Genomic DNA, 17,613 nt, shown 5'->3' on the forward strand with positions numbered 1-17,613 from the left:
AGAAAAAGGACAAGAAGATCGACGAAATCCATTCACAATCTAGTTTCAAGTCGGACGTGATCTCACCTTTCAAAAAAAACAGACGAGCAAGAGAGCGGGTACGAACTTGAAACAAAATCTGAAAGTGAAAGTGAAAGCGAGATAGAAGACATGGGGGACATTACGAGAATGACCATGGAGGAGTACAACAGGTGGATGCGTAATGACAATGAGCCAGGTCTTGTACCAGCAACAATTCCTTCCGCGACGAATTTTGAGCTCAAGGGACATATCCTCACTATGCTCAAGGATATTCCATTCTCTGGGAAGGATCAGGAAGATACCTATAGACATATTGACGAAGTTTTGGACATTGCAAACTACTTCAATGTTCCAAATTTTACGCAAGATGTGGTGCCACTAAGGATGCTTCCAGTCACGTTTACATGAGAAACAAAGGATTGGTTAAAGTCACTTCCACCTAGAGCAATCACGACATGGACCAACCTTCGAAATGAATTCATCCAACAATTCAGCCCTCCTCCGAAGATAGCAAAGTTTAAAAAGAACATTCAAATTTTCCAACAACTATATGGAGAATCTTTATATGAAGAGTAGGAACGTTACAAGGGATTACTTTGCAATTTTCCACAGCATGATCTTAATGTGCAACAAGAAATTTCCACTGTTTATAATGGGATCAACGTATGCACTCACCAGCTCCTTGACTCTCAAGGACCAATGACTAAAAAAGATCCAACAACAAACAAGGCTTTAATAGAAGAATTTGCTAAGCACTCAAGAGAATATCACAACCCTCAAGATGATATGACAAGAGGAAAAGCGAATGGTGATGGAGCTTCGGAAGGTTTAGCAGTGGTGATGGAAAAACTCGACAGTAGGGATAGGAGGATCACAAAGATGGGACATTCCATTCATGCGATACAAGACCACATCTTACTAAGGATTGCGATCTAGATGAGAACAGGAATAGGAAGGAACAAGTTTGTTACTCAAGTGGTGACCGATATGATGAAGATTGGAGAAAGCCTAAAAAGGAATGGAAGGACTATGAAGAGTATAGAAAAGAAAAAGAAACAAGAAGTTAAACAACCTATTGAGGAATCTAATGTACTTCCAACACGGCCTCGTAGATCTGATAGAGAACGTCATCAACCTGAGTTTTATGAATTCCATATTACTCCAGAGGATTAAAACCTGTTAAGCGATAATGAGTCGCGCAGCTAGCAAGAAGCCATGACAAACCTACAGGCTGCAAAATGGAAAGAGGGGAGGGACAACGTGATTCCATTCGTACATGATAACCAACTATGGAACATGGTTGATCCTACACTTGGACTTAAAACCATTGGATGTAGATGAGTCTTCAAGAAGAAGACTGACATGGATGGTAACATATATACTTATAAAGCCCGATTGATCATGAAAGGTAATACTCAAACTTAAAGAATTGATTATGAGGAAACCTTCTCACAAATAGCTATGATTAAGTCTATTAGGATACTACTTGCCATAGCTGCATTTCATGAATATGAAATATGGAAAACGAATGTAAAAACTGCTTTCCTTAACGGGAAACTGACTGAGGATGTTTACATGGTTCAGCTAGAAGGTTTTGTACATTCCAAGTCTCCTAATATGGTATGTAAGCTTGAGAAGTCCACTCATGGACTTAAACAAGCACCTCACAGACAGTACATTTGTTTCAGTGATAAAATTAAGGAGTTTGGTTTCTCACGAAATTAATATGAACATTATGTGTATGTTAGATCTACTGGGTGAGTAGTTATCTTTCTTGTCTTATCTGTCGATGACATTCTACTCATTGGAAACGACATTCCAACACTTAATAGTGTAAAAACGTGACTTGGGAAAAGTTCCGGTATGAAGGACTTGGGAGAAGATGTCAACATATTTGGTATCAATATCTATAGGGATAGATCTAGGCATCTAATAGGACTTTGCTAAAACACTTACTTAGATAAAACCTTGAAGAAATTCAAGATAGAAGAATCTAACAAAGGATTTGTACCTATGTAACGTGGCACAACTTTGAGTAAAACCGAATGTCCTAGTACTAGTGAAGAACTGGACATAATGAGTCGAGTCCCATATTTTTCTGCTATATGATCGATCATGTACGAAATGATATGTACAAGGCCATACTCATCATATGTCATTAGTATGATGAGTCATTATCAGACCAATCCTGGTGAAAGTCATTGGACTGCAGTTAAGAACATTCTGAAGTATCTTAGGAGGACTAAAGATATGTTCCTGGTTTATGGTGATAAATATGAGTTAAGCGTCAAAGGATATGTGGATGTAAGCTTCAAACTAACACATATAACTCAAGATCTCAGTCGGGTTTTGTGTTCACACTGAATGGTGGAGCAGTGACTTGCAGAAGTTCTAAGCAAGAGACTATTGTTTATTTAACAACAAAATCATAGTATATTGTAGCCAATGAAGCAACAAAAGAAGCAGTGTGACTCAAAAAGTTCATCAATGATTTAGGTGTTGTTCTAAGCATAATTGAACCGATTGAAATCTTTAGTGATAATGATGGTGCAGTTGCCATAACTATAGAACTTCGAGATCACAAGAGCACAAGGAATATTAAGAGAAAGATCTGTCTTATAAGGAAGCTAGTTGAATATGGAGACATTATTGTGAGTCGGGTTTCGTCTGAAGACAATCCTGCAAATCCGCTCACCAAACCATTATCATAGATTAAGCATGATGCTCATATTAGGTTTATTGGCATTAGATTTACTAGTGAATTGGTTTGATAATACAATTTGTAGTTTTATCTCTTTTTGTAACTTATTGGATAATTTTGTTTTGGTAAATTTTAATAATAAGTTACTATGTTTGTTCATAATATCTATGTTCCTACATTTGCATGTTTAGAACCCCTTCTAGAATAATTTATCATTCGAACATTCCATAATCAATCCTACTATTGGAAGATGGTAGTGAATTAAGATTATCAAAATATTTGTAGATTATTCATATAGATAAACATTGCAAAGCCCTACGATCAATACTGACGAGTACTTGAAATTGGAGATTTTAAGTATTTGTAACGCCCGGTTCCCAAGTAAATTCCTTTAAATTCTAAGTGTTAATTTATTTTTCATGGTGGCCTATTACGTGGGGCATAATTAAGGTACGCGGGGCGTACCTTGTCAACACTTGGACACAGGGTTTTCCCCCAGGTACGCTGGGCGTACCTAGAGTACGCAGGGTGTACTCGAGTTTTAGTATGTTTTTGGTACATCTTGAAGAAAGAAGAATCCTTTGGAGAAGCACTTGTTGATCTGAAGCTTATAAATCTAGACCTTGCTCACCTTGACCATTTTTTAGAGGTATAAAGTCTTAACCTTTTTGATTCATCTCTTAGATCTAACTTGTTTAGAGTTTTTGGCATACTTTGGTCCCTTGGGTTGATTCATGTGAGTATAAGCTACTCCAGAAGCTTAGGATAATAGATCTTGATGTTTTTGAGGTCCTTAATGCATAAAAATGGCATCTTGATGGCATTAACTCAACCATGCAAGAGTTGATGTTAATATTTGTGATTTGGAAGTTTGGACTTAAGGAATTAAGTGCTTAATGTAATTTTTGGCCATCAGGGGAGTACGCGGGGCATAAATATGAGTACGCTCAGCAAACTGTATTCAACCTCATTTTTCCCTTGTTGTTAAGAGCTTGTACATGGAGCATAGCAGGGTGGTACGCATAGCATAGTCACCAAAGGACCTTTGGGTCATTATTTTGGCCTTGGGGTTAGCTTGGTCCATTTTAGGCCTTGGGGTTGGTTTGGGCCATTATGTCTTTTACCCTTTGTGAGAGGGATTATGATTTGGGCTTTTACTTGTGGTTTATTACCCTAAATAGTTATTAGGATTGGTATGAATGTGTTCAGTATGAGGAGTTGTTGTAGCAACAACTTACGTGTGATTTCTTATCACCAGATTAAGGCAGGTCTTGTCATAGTGTTTAGCGGGTCGAAGACACTAATGACGGCCCATTGATTATTGTTATTAGGATGTTAACTATATGTGTGACTCTTGCATGCATTGTATGTGTTTGTATGTATACCGGGTGGGGCCCAATGCAAGAGAGGCCTAATGAATGTGTTGGGTGGGGCCCATCGCAAGTTACTGACAGATCTGTATTGGGTGGGGCCCAATGTCAGGCGAGGCCCAATGGATGTTGGGCGAGGCCCATTGTATGTATGGTATGCAATATTTTGGGCAAACTCACTAAGCTTTGTGCTTACGGTTTAAGTGTATGTTTCAGGTACTTCCGGTTCGAAAGGAAAGGGCCCAGTTTTATCGCAGCGCATCCACCCGTGTTCAATATTTTTGTAATTTTGGGAATTGTACTCTGATAACTATTTTCACATTGACATACTTATGGATGGTTTATATGAATACTTGATGGTTTTTGGTTGACTTAAAAATGAATTTTTTAATTATGATTTTCGGGATGTTAGAAGTTGGTATCAAAGCCTTGGTTTGAGGGATTCGAACATACTCTCGGGTGTGTCTGAAATCAAACTGAGGGTTTGGTAAGTTTTTCATAAAGAAATGATTTTCTAAAAAGGATTACTACTATAAGGAAGGGTGTGATGGATGCAATCGGCTGAGCTCAAGTAAATGTTCCCAAAATACCCATACATGTTTATTGATTCAGTATGAGAATAGCATGCTAGATTAGGGCTAAGGATCTACTCAGAATTGTGTGATAGGAGATATGCCTCTATATGCTTACTGTATGAGCCTCTAGAACTGCATGCTAGAATGGATTGCTGATGATCTGTTTGGATGGCCTGTTAGGCAGTGTTTTGGTTAGAACTCGATGCTTGAATGTTGCTTGATTTGTGCTTTTAGGAACCACTGCTAGTAATAGCTAACTATCAAGCGACTATGTGAGGTTACATGTTGCAGAAATTAGATAATTTTAGAAGATTAGGTTTAACTCTATTGCGCATCTCTTGTTTGAGTCTAACCATTGTAGCGTGAGACCTTGCAGTCGAAGAATTATCTAGTGTTTGTAGCATGTAATTATATTCGTAAGGTAGTTAGTGGGTGTTGGTGGGGGTTTCTTCTGCATCTGATGGCGGAGAGTGGTGGGAAGGGGATCGTAGGAGAACCTAGGAGTCATATTAGCATTAGCAGATGTGTGATTTAGTGGTATTATGGAATGTTGGAATTTAGGGTATCACTTAGGGGAATCAGGATGACTCTTGAGGAAGGTACGGATAGGTGTGGAAGGTAGTATTGGGCCCATACTACTGGAAGCATAGGATCCGTACTCGAGTCAAGGGAGTCACGAGGATACTAAAAGACCCACTTGGTGTAATATTCTTCGAGTGTTTCTTGCTGGTTTACTTGGTTTATTTTTAGTATAGTGGTCACTCGAGCTGGTTCAGGTCCTGGTAAGGGATTGGGTTCGGGCGCCGGAGTTGGACACTTGGATGATCAGATGTGGGAATTCATTTCATCTGAGGTTACCCGCAACATTTTAGAGCGGACTCATGTGATCTTTGGTACGATCAAGGAGGGTATCATGGAGATTTTGGATGAGCGTATGGGCACATTTCGCATTGAGATGGTGGCTATGGTGGGTGCACGCTCTCTGAATTTCTGAGATTTCCGTGCATGTGGGGCTCCTGAGTTCTTCGGAATGAAGGACTCTATTTCTAGAAGACGGTGGTTGGCGGACATCGGGAATGCCTTCCAGACTAGCTTTTGCCCCGAGGGGTTGAAAGTAAGATTTGCAATCTATCTTCTGAAAGATAGAGCTCGTGATTGGTGGGAGGAGGTGGACTATGCTTTGAGAGGCGAGGGAGTTGAGACGATGTATTGGGATGACTTTGTTACGAGATTTGGGGCTGAGTTTGTGCCCGTGATTGAGGTGAAGCAGCTGGCGAGGGAGTTTCAAGACCTTCACCAGACTACTGAGACCGTGGTGGAGATCACTGCCATGTTCAGTGAGAGGGCCTTATTGGTTCCGCAGTATGTAGCAAATGAGGAGATGAAGAAGGCTCGGTACCATGATATGTTGAAGGTTGAGATACAGGAGTTTGTGAATATGTATAGCTGCAAGACATTGGATGAAATGATAGCTCGGGCTCGCGAGCAGGAGATTGATCTGGAGACTGTGAGGAAGAGGAAGTCGCTTCAACCACAGGTATCAGAGGGCTCAGGGAAGAAGCCTAAGGTTTTGGATTTGAGATCGAGGGGCTAGCAGGGTTGGGGTCGATGCGGTCGGTGTGGCCAGACGCACGAGGGAGCTTGTGGGACGGGTGGTTCTGGCTGCTTCAAGTGCGACAAGACTGGTCATTTCAGCAGGGATTGTACTGCCACCACCACCACCTAGGGATCAGATATGTTTTGCTTTCATTGCAATCAGAGGGGCCACAAGAAGGCCAATTGTTAGAGTTTGGCAGTAGGGGGAGCGGTGGTAGCACCCGCTCCGGCAACGTTGAGGATTACCAACGGCCGTCAGGGCAAGGCGGAGGCGCCAGTGGTGAGGAGTCGAGATTTCCAGCTGACAGCCGAGGAGGCTCGCGCAGCGCTAGATGTCGTTATTGGTATGTATTTCCTCCTATTTCATTATTTTCTTTGACATTTATTCTTATTATATATGGTTGGTGTTATATAGGGACGTTCCTAGTGAACGGTGTTCCAGCTTTAGTTTTGTTTGATTCGGGCGCCACCCGATCATTTGTATCTCTTGCGCTTAGCAAGAGATTCAGTGACGCTCCAAGGGAGCTTGATTATCCATTAGAGGTAGAGATTGCCGATGATCGTCCAGTGTGGGTATCGAAGGTACATCAAGGTTGTGTTCTGGAGTTATTCAGCGAGCGGTATCCGATTGATTTGGTTCCTATCCCTTTACACGTGAGTAATGTGATCGTGGGAATTGATTGGTTAAGCCATAATGGGCGTTGATTGATTACGGGCACCAGTTAGTTCGGGTTTAAACCCCAAGTGGGGGAGAACTAGTTATTCAAGGCGAGAGTGCTCAGCGTAGACCAACTCTCTGTTCAACTGCGAGAGTTAGGAGATATCTACAAAAGGGTTGTTATTGTTTTGTGGCATATGTATTGGATACAGAGAGAAGAAGAAGAGGACGATTGATGAGGTGTCGGTTGTTCGGTACTATCCAGACGTGTTCCCGGAGGACTTGCCTGGAGTGCCTCCGGAGAGGCAGGTGGAGTTACGTATAGATCTGGTTCTAGATACGGCTCTGATAGCCAACGATCCTTTTCAGTTAGCGCCGCCAGAGATGCATGAGTTTTCTACACAGCTGCAGGAGCTGTTAGACAATAGGTTTATCAGACCAATTTGTTTGCCCTGGGGAGAACCGCTTATGTTTGTAAAGAAGAAAGATGGCTTCCACAGGATGTACATTGACTATTGGGAGCTGAACAAGTTGACGATGAAGAACCGTTATCCGCTTCCAAGGATCGACGATTTGTTCGACCAGATGCAGGGTGCGTCTTGGTTCTCCAAGATTGATTTGTGTTCCAGCTATCATCAGATGAGGGTTCGAGATGAGGATGTTCAGAAGATGGCCTTTAGGACTCGTTATGGTCATTACAAGTATGTGGTGATGCCTTTAGGGCTTATTAATGCACCAACAACGTTCATGGATCTCATGAACCGGGTTTGCAGACCGATGCTAGATCGGTCAGTCATCGTGTTTATTGATGATATATTAGTCTATTCTAAGACCAAGGAGCGAAATGAGGATCATCTGCAAGAGGTTCTGGAGACTTTGAGGAGGGAAAGGCTATATGCCAAATTCTCCAAGTGCGAGTTTTGGTTACGCAAGGTGCAGTTTCTGGGGCACCTTGTCAACTAGAAGGGTATATTGGTCGATCCTGCCAAGATCGAGGCTGTGATGTAGTGGGAGGTTCCGAGGTCTCCATCCGAGATTCGAAGTTTCCATGGTTTAGCTGCGTATTACCGAAGGTTTATCGAGAATTTCTCTAGGATCGTCGTTCCATTGACTAGGTTGACAAAGAAGTCGGCTACATTTTGTTGGGGGCCTGAGCACCAGGCACCATTTGAGACCTTAAGGTAGAGGAGAGGCTCCGATTTTGACCCTGCCAGAGGGTGTGGATGATTTTGTGGTTTACTGTGATGCGTCGATTTCGGGATTGGGTACAGTTTTGATGCAGAGGGGTCATGTGATAGCTTATGCTTCGAGGCAGCTAAAGCCTCTTGAGGCGAGTTATCGCACTCATGATTTGGAGCTGGGGGAGTGGTATTCACCCTCAAGATTTGGCGTCATTACTTGTATGGGGTTCGTTATATTATTTACACGGACCACAAGAGTTTAAGATACTTGATGGATTAGTCAAATTTGAACATGAGGCAACACAGGTGGCTTGATGTGGTGAAGGATTATGATTGTGAGATCCTTTATCACCCTGGGAGGGCCAACGTGGCGGTCAATGATCTTAGCCGCAATATGGCTGGCGCACCGATTAGGGATGTTTCTTTGAGGATGACTATGATTACCCCATTCTTGGAGAAGATTCGAGAGGCTCATATCGAGGCTATGAAATAGGAGCACCAGAAGAGTGAGTGTATTGTGGGCTAGGTGTCGTCTTTTTATTATGATATTCGGGGATTATTAACCCTTCATCGGAGAGTTTGGGTCCCATACTTCGGGGGTACGCGACAGACGCATAAGTTGAGGTTTTCTATTCATCCGAGAGAGACAAAGATGTATAGAGACCTCCAACTCGATTATTGGTGGCCTTGTATGAAGTGGGATATGGCATGGTATGTGGAGAGGTGCTTGAATTGCAGGGAAGTCAAGGCCAACCATCAGCGACCTCACGGCAAAATGGAGCCATTGGGTGTTCCCGTTTGGAAATGGGAAGAGAGTACGATGGATTTTATCACAAAGCACTAACTACGTGTGGGGTAGATTCGATTTGGGTATCGTGGATCGATTGACCAAGAGTGTGAATATCTTCCCTATTCAGGAGAGCATTTATGTGGAAAAGTTAGCTGATGTCTATATCCGGAAGGTTGTAGCACTGCATGGGGTTCCCGTCTTGGTGATTTCGAGTTGGGATGTTCGGTTCACTTCTAGGTTTTGGAAGAGTTTCCATGAGGAGTTGGGTACTCGGTTGCACTTCAGCACAACTTTTCATCTACAGACCGATGGTCAGAGCGTGCAGACTATCCAGACCTTGGAGGACATGCTACGGGCATGTGTGATGGATTTTGGAGGTAGTTGGGATACGTATCTCCCATTGGTTGAGTTCTCTTACAACAACAGCTACCACGCCAGTATTGATTGACCTCCTTTTGAGATGCTCTACGGGAGAAAGTGTCGGACCCCGATTTGCTGGGGAGAGGTCGGTCAGCGAGTTAAGAGTTATGCTGATAGACGTCGATCATATTTGGAATTCTAGGTTAGGGATATGGTACACCTAAAGGTGTCACCTTAGAAAGGTGTCTTATGGTTAAGGAAGCGAGGCGAGCTGGTCCCCATATATATCGGTCCTTTAAGGGTTATTTCCCAGGTGGGCAGGGTTGCTTATCATTTGGAGCTACCCAATGAGCTCAGTCAGATTCATAACACTTTTCACGTCTCACGGCTGCGGAAGTGCTTGGTTAATGATTCCATAGTGGTTCCCTTGGAGGATATCTAGGTGGATGAGCGCCTAAATTACATAGACAGACCGATGGCGATCCTAGACAAGAAGATGAAGACCTTGCGAAACAAGGTTGTGGGTCTAGTGAAGGTGCAATGGCGGAACCGGAAGGGTTCAGAGTGGATGTGGGAACCCGAGGAGGAGAAACAAGAGCATTACCCAAAGTTATTTGCATCAGCGGACTTCGAGGATGAAGTCTGATTCAAGTGGGGAAGAATTATAGCGCCCGTTTCCCAGGTAAATTCCTTAAAATTCTAAGTGTTTATTTATTTTGCATAGTGGCCTATAACGCGGGGCGTAATTAAGGTACGCGGAGCGTACCTTGTCAAAACTTGGACACGGGATTTTCCCCTAGGTATTATGGGTGAATCTAGAGTACACAAGGCATACTCGAGTCAAGGGTAAACCCTAAAATTTAGGGTGTGGACCCTATTTAAGCACCTTATAACTTCAAGGCCTCTTCTATCATCGGCCTCCTTCATCCCAAAGCAGTTCCTAAAAAACCCTAGCCCCTTTTTGGAGAGTATTGAGCCTTTTGTGAGTTTCGGTGTGTTTTTGATACATCTTGAAAAAAAGAACCCTTTGGAGAAGCACTTTTAGATCGAGACTTTGTTCACCTTGACCATTCTTCTAGGGGTATAAAGTCTCAACCTTGTTGGTTCATCTCTTATATCTAGCTTGTTTAGAGTTTTTGGCATATTTTGGTCCCTTGGGTTGATTCATGTGAGTATAAGCTACTCCAGAAGCTTAGGATAGTAGATCTTGATGTTTTTGAGGACCCTAATGCATAAAAATGGCATCTTGATGGCTTGAACTCAACTATGCAAGAGTTAATGTTCATATTATGGAGTTAGAATGTTAAAAATGGGTGTTGGGCCACTTTGAGCCATGCAAAGGCATCAAGTTGATGACTTTATCATTTAAGACGTTTCCCAAGAGCAAGATCTATGATTTGGACATTTGGACTTAAGGCATTAAGTGCTTGATGTGATTTTTAGCCATCAGGGGAGTACGCGGGGCGTAAGTACGAGTACGCTCATCATACTGTGTTCAGCCCCATTTTTCCCTTGCTGTTAGAGCTTGTACGCGGAGCATAGCAGGGTGGTCCACATAATGTACTCACCAAAGGACCTTTGGGTCATTATTTGGGCCTTGGGGTTAGTTTGGTCCATTTTCGGCCATGGGTTGGTGTGGGCCATTATGGACCATGGCTTGTTGGTGGGGATGAGCAAAAGGACCGAACCGGCCGGAACCGGCCCGAACCGGACCCGATCCGGGAACCGGCTTCGGCCAAAATCAAGAACCAAACCGGCCCGGCGGTTCTACCGGTTCCCGGTTCCTATCGGTTCTTGTCGTGTCTTCAAATGTTGGAACCGGTCCTCGAAAAATAGCATCATACGGTTCCGGTTTTTGCCGGTTCTACCGGTTCCGGTTATATCGGTTCCGGTTCCTACCGGTTCCAAAAATCCACAAAAATAACGTCCCGGTCCCGGCACGACCGATTCCATCGGGTTCCGGTTCCGGTGCCGGTTCCGATTCCGGTACCGGTTCCGGCCGGTTCCCCGGTCCATATGCTCATCCCTACTTGTTGGGCTTAGGGTAGGAAGGGTAAAGGGTCTTTTACCCATTGTGAGAGGGATTATAATTCGGGCTTTTATGAAACGTCCCGAAAATATGACCCAAAAATTTCATTTTTAATTTAAATAAAAACAGTATTCCAAAGGCATCATCAGTACAATCCAATTTAGATAAGTGTATCAAACATCATCTCAAATTAGAGTAAATCAAAAAAGTGGAACTATGTGGTGTTTTCAATCCACTCATCCCGAGCTCTTCCCCTTGGAACCAAAAGTACCTGAAACATAAACTAAAAACCGTAAGCACAAAGCTTACTGACTTCCCCAAACTACCCAAAAATTTATCGCATACTGGGCCCCCGCCCTCCATCGGGTTCGGCCCGGTATCGAGTCCCACTCGGCTTCGGGCCCCGCCCGACATCGAGCCCCACTCAGTATATAGATCTGTTATTCTTAGGCCCGCTTGACATCGGGCACCACCCACTATACACATAGACATATATCACATAATCATACTAGCACATGCAATGATCATAAAATAATAGCATACAATACAGTCATCGGGACTCACCCGACATCGAGCCCCGCCCGGTATACATAGTAGCACATATAACATGTAAGGGTCACGCAGACTCCTAGAATCCTAACATAATTAAAAAGGGCCAGCATTGGTGCCTTAGACCCGCTAAACCCAATGAGGAAACTCACCTCGACTGCTGAATCACACGACCGAATTTGTGGCTGCTGTCCGACAAATCCCCGAGCTATCAAAGCCAAATAGCATCCAATTAACAATTGGATTCCAATCTATTACCATCAATCCATATTTAGGATAAAAACGACCATTTTATCCCTTACCTAGTTTGGACCAAGACTTAGGCCCAAACCTATAATCCAAAAGGCCCAAAATCCAACTAACCGTTCAAGGCCCATACCTGGCCTAATTTTCCAAATTGGGCCCAAACCCTTACATGGGCCTTACATTAAAGCCCAACCATTCTCCTAGTTCAAAACACTTGCACTCAGATGGCCCAACAAGAACCTAAGCACTTAAGCCCAAAAGAAAGGCCTAACCTCAAAGAACAAAACACAAAACCCAACAGACTGAGAACGTGGGGCGTACTCAGCTGCACGCTAAGCGTACATGCTAAATGGCTTGTATGTCGTGCGTACGGACTTGTACGCCCAACGTACTCACCCATTAAGCCAAAACCCACTTTATGCACTTAATGCTTAAGACCAGAAGTCCAAACCACAAATCTAACCCCTAATAAGTGTCTAGAACCATAAAGTTACGGACTTGGTGACTTTGCATGCCCCAAAAGGACCCAACTTCAAGATATATAACTTTACTTTCACTAAATGGACATAATCTTATGCATGGGTGATTCTAAACCCTAAAGGTGCCAACTTTATGGACTTTGAACTCAGAAACACCAAGAGTGGCAACTCATAGCTCCTAGAGTGGTGTCAAACCACTAAATCTCATGCATGGGGCCAAAAAGGGTCCATAACTCATATACACTAGATCTAAGCTTCTAATGAACAAGATCATAGCTTTTTACCTCAAACAAGATGGAAATAGAGTAGAGAATCAAGATCCACAAGCTCTTCCTTGATCAACAACCTTGCACCAAACTCTTTCTTCTTGATAATGAACCAAAACACACCAATAAGCACAATATGAGCTCAAAAACACAATGGAAAGGTCTAGGGTTTCGAAATGAGGCTATAAGGTCAGTAGAGGCTGAGAAATGAGGGTAACATGAGCAATAAGTGAGATTATATAGAGTCCAACCCTATAAATTAGGGTTTCACTAAATGGCACGTACGCCCCACATACATATACGTACGCCCCGCGCATGTTTCCGGAGTCTCGATCCCACCTCGCATCAGTACGTTAAGCGTACCAAGTGGTACGCCCCGCGTACTCGCTTCACAGCTTGTACGCTAAGCGTACCATGTAGTACGCCCCGCGTACTATACAAGGAACAAAAATTCAACTTTTAAAATTACAAACGACAATAATGAAACATACCAAGATTCAAGTATTACAATTCTTCCCCACTTGAATCAGACTTCGTCCTCGAAGTCCGCTGCCCCGAACAACTCCAGATAGTGCTCTCTTATATCATCCTCGGGCTCCCAAGTCCGCTCCAATCCCTTGTGGTGCTGCCATTGCACCTTCGCCAGCTCAACAACCTTGTTCCTCAAGGTTTTCGTCTTCCGATCCAAAATTGACAACGGTCTCTCAATATAATTAAGGCCGTCATCCACCTAAATATCCTCCAATGGTACCACTACGGAATCATCCACTAAGCATTTCCGCAGTTGCGCGACGTGGAACGTGCTATGAATCTGACTGAGCTCATCTAGAAGATCCAAGCGATAAGCAACCCGGCCCACTCGAGCCAAAACCCTAAGAGGACAAATATACCTGGGGCCCATAACCCGTTGACCAACCTCGCCCCAACAAACCAGGGTCCTGCATTTCCTCTCGTAGAGCATCTCAAAAGGAGGTCGATCAATGTTAGCGTGATAGCTGTTGTTATACGAAAATTCCGCTAACGGAAGATACGTATCCCAACTCCCTCCAAAGTCCAACACGCACACTCGCAGCATATCCTCAAGGGTCTGTATAGTCCGCTCACTCTAACCATCGGTCTGCGGATGGAAAGCTATGATGAAGTGGAGACGAGTGCCCAACTCGTCATGAAACTTCTTCCAAAACTAGGAAGTAAACCGGACATCTCTGTAAGAAACCACCAATATCGGCACCCCACGACATGCCACAACCTCCCTGATATAATCCTCGGCCAACTTCTCTGCAGAAATACTCACCAGAACCGGAATGAAATGCGCGCTCTTGGTCAAACGATCCACGTTGACCCATATCGAATCCACTCTGCGCACAGTCCTGGGAAGCTTCGTGATAAGATCCATGGTGATGTCCTCCCATTTCCATACGGGAATCTCCAACGGTTGCATCTTGCCGTGAGGTCGCTGATGTTCATCCTTGACCTTCCTGTAGGTCAAGCACCGCTCCACATACCATGCCACATCCCGCTTCATGCAGGGCCACCAATAATCAGGACGAAGATCCCTATACATCTTCGTTGCCCCGAGATGAATAGATAACCTCGATTTGTGATCCTCCTCCATCAGAATCTGACATACACCACCCTAACACGAAACCCAAACTCGCCGATGCCGAGTCAACTATCCATGACTATCATAATTAAAAGAAGCCACCTGACCCACAAGGCGTTCGCTTTTTCGGTGCTCTTCCTTCATATCCTCGACATGTGCCTCACGAATCTGCTCCAACAATGGAGTAATCACGTCATCCTCAAACATATGTCTCTGATCGGAGTCACGACCGCCTTGTGGCTGAGAGCATCGACCACCACATTGGCCTTCCCCGGGTGATAAAGGATCTCGCAATCATAATCCTTCACCATATCTGACCATCGACGTTGCCTCATATTCAGATTCGGCTTGTCCATCAAATACCTCAAGCTCTTGTGATCCATGTAAATAGTACAACGAACCCCATAGAGGTAATGCCGCCAAATCTTGAGGGAGAAAACCACGGCCCCCAACTTCAAATCATGCGTCGGATAATTCGCCTCATGAGGCTTCAGCTGTCTCGAAGCGAAGCGATAACGCGACCCCTCTACATGAGCACTGCCCCCAAACCTATGATTGAAGCATCACAATAAACCATGAAATCATCAACACCCTCTAGCAGGGTCTGAATCGGCACCTCGAACAACCGCTATCAAAAATTCTCAAAAGCTGGCTGTTGCTCAGGCCCCCAGCGAAATGTATCTGTCTTCTTTGTCAATCGGGTCAATGGAACAGCTATCTTGGAGAAATCCTGGATGAATCTCTTATAGTAACCTGCTAATCCAAGAAAACTCTGAATCTCAGATGGAAACCTCGGAACCTCCCACTGCATCACGGCCTCAACCTTGGCCGGATCGACCAGATTTCCATTCTGGTCGACAAGGTGCCCAAGAAACTGCACCTCGTGCAACCAGAACTCACACTTGGAGAAGTTTGCGAAAAGTCTCTCCCTCCTCAAAGTCTCCAACACTTCTTTCAAGTGCTCCTCGTGCTGCTCTTGAGTCTTGGAATAAACCAAGATATCATCAATGAATACAATCACAGACCGATCCAACATTAGTCTGCACATGCGGTTCATGAGATTCATGAACGCGGCTAGAGCATTGGTGAGCCCAAAAGGCATCACCACGAACTTGTAATGACCATAACGAGTCTGAAAAGTTTTCTTCTGCACATCCTCATCCATGACCCGCATATGATGATAACCCGATCGCAAATCAATCTTGGTGAGCCAAGATGCACCCTGAAGTTGCTCAAAAAGATCATCAATCCTCGGGAGTGGATAACGGTTCTTTATCGTTACCTTATTCAGCTCCTGGTAGTCGATGCACATACGATGAGACACATCCTTCCTCTTCACGAAAAATAGCGGTGCTCCCCAAGGCGAACTGCTCGGTCGAATAAACCCTTTGTCTAACAGCTCCTGCAGCTGTGTAGACAACTCCTGCGTCTCGGTAGGAGCCAACCGATACGGTTCTTTAGCTATCGGAGCCGCACCTGGAACCAAATCAATCCTGAACTCCACCTGCCTCTCTGGAGGCACCCCAGGAAATCCTCCGCAAACACATCCTGGTAATCCCGCATAGTTGGCACATCATCCACGGTCGCATTACCCTTATCCCGGGTATCCATGACATAGGCGACATAACCAGAACAACCCTGCTGAAAATAACGTCTGACCCTCGCTGCAGAACACAAAACCGGCCCATGCTGAGATCTCTCCCCATGAATTACTAACTCTCCCCCACTCAGGGTCCGAACCCATACCAACTGCTGCTCACGATCGATCACTTCCCTCATTAGGGCTCAACCATTCCATGCCCACGATAACCTCGTTCCCACGCAACGGAATGGGAACCAAATCTACCAAATACTGCTCAATGAACAACTGAAGAGTACAACCCCAATGAACTATCGCAACCCGAACAGACCTATCATCAGCAATCTCAACATCAAGAGGACAATCCAACTCCCCCGGAGCTCTAGCAAATCTCTTGCTAAGCGCAAGCGATACAAAAGATCAGGTAGCCCCCGAATCAAATAAGTCCAAAGCAGAATTATCGTTCACAAGGAACGATCCTAAAATAAAACACATAAAAGTAAGAAAGAAATTCAATATAAATAAAGAGATCAGGAGAAGACATATACCCGTCACCATATCAGGAGCTGCACAAGCCTCCTCGCCTGTCAGCTGAAAGGCCTTGCTCTTCACCGTAAGCGCATCTGCCCGACCCTAGCAGCCATCAGTAATCTGAAGAGTTGTAGGAGCGGGTGCTGAAACCGGTCCTGCTGCAGCTAAACTCAGACAATGGGCCTTCTTGTGGCCCCTTTGATTGCAATGAAAGCAAATCAGATCAGAGGGGTTGTGGTAGTAGTACAATCCCTGCTATAATGACCCGTCCGTCCGCACTTGAAGCAGCCATAACTACCAAACATGCACGGTCCCTCGTGTGTCCTGCCACACTTACCACAGCGGCTTCGGCCCTACTGGCCTCTCGGTCTCGAATCATACACCTTGGGCCTCCTGCCCGATCCCCCTGATCCCTAAGCCTAATCCGACTTCCTCATCCTCTCCATCTCAATGTCAATCTCCCTCTCACGAGCTATCACTATCATGTCCTCCAGTGTCTTGTAGCTGGATCGGCTTACTGATGTGTGTGGAATACACTAGTTTTAATCCTACTAACTTAGACACAGAAACAAACACACGAAAGGCAGTGTACCTATCGATTAGCAGCTTAGTTCAGGTAAGTTGGGTATCTAGCACAGGGAACTGTAAACAATTAAGATTATTACTAATATTATCTAAATAAAACAAGTAAAAATAAGGGTTTTTCTCTAGTTTTACAAGACTAGAAACTTAAGCAACTACGTAAACACTTAAACAAAGGACAATTAACAACTAAGGAGAAAAAAAAGACAACTAGATTCAATCAATTTAAAGAGACTTCCATTTAGATTCGATTCACTTATTCCTATGGTTGATTTCGTAGCAAGTGCAATGGATTAATATGTCATTGGCTACCGATTTCTAATGTGATTAGGTTCATGTTCACTATTACTAATCCTTAGCAAACAAGTTAATTTAAACAGTGATCAGTTGATTAAACTAACAAGTTTCCTAGTGTTCAGTTCGGATCAAGTAAAACTTGTAATATTAGTTAACTAAATTTATCAATTCAGTCAACTCATGTATGTTTGTTCATCACA

At 44.0% G+C, this 17,613-nt stretch overlaps 1 non-coding gene across 1 annotated transcript; it reads right to left on the reverse strand.

Moving 5' to 3' along the window:
* Window positions 1-534: 534 nt before the first annotated feature.
* On the reverse strand, window positions 535-641 carry LOC145135013 (small nucleolar RNA R71). Its single transcript, XR_013719493.1, has one exon. It is a non-coding gene; the product is annotated as a small nucleolar RNA R71 (small nucleolar RNA).
* Between the last annotated feature and the right edge of the window lie 16,972 nt (window positions 642-17,613).

The sequence above is a fragment of the Lactuca virosa genome, chromosome 8 (genome assembly GCF_052849685.1).
Source record: "Lactuca virosa cultivar CGN04683 chromosome 8, Lactuca_virosa_CGN04683_v6, whole genome shotgun sequence".
NCBI classification, from domain to species: domain Eukaryota; kingdom Viridiplantae; phylum Streptophyta; class Magnoliopsida; order Asterales; family Asteraceae; genus Lactuca; species Lactuca virosa.